Source organism: Pygoscelis adeliae, unplaced genomic scaffold (assembly GCF_000699105.1).
Source record: "Pygoscelis adeliae isolate BGI_AS28 unplaced genomic scaffold, ASM69910v1 Scaffold69, whole genome shotgun sequence".
NCBI classification, from domain to species: Eukaryota; Metazoa; Chordata; class Aves; order Sphenisciformes; family Spheniscidae; genus Pygoscelis; species Pygoscelis adeliae.
Window position 1 is genome coordinate 2,410,654 of NW_008825619.1, and position 390 is coordinate 2,411,043.

A 390-nucleotide genomic window follows, 5' to 3' on the forward strand; every position below is an offset into this window, starting at 1 on the left:
GCAATTATCCAAATAGACTATTTCAAAAACCAAGACACATACAAAAATACTCCATTATTCTACAGGAGACATGCGGCAGAAGGCCCTGATTCAGCAAACAGTTAAGAGCAGACTTAACTACTGTTCTAGTCATACTGACTATTCAAACTTAAAGATCCAATCTAACTGTAGCATGAAGGACCGACAGATTTCAGAGTAACCCTGCAAAGCTGGAAGTCTACCGATCCAAAAATTGGGAGATGACTATCACAGTGCTTTCCAGACTTTTCAGTTGGAGGCTGAAACTCTAAATGCTTAAAAACGCTCTCCTGTACCCTGCACAGCACAAGCAACCCCCAGGGTAAGGGACTCGCCGTTCTCGGCCTCCTCCCGCAGACCTCCAGGGGCCGG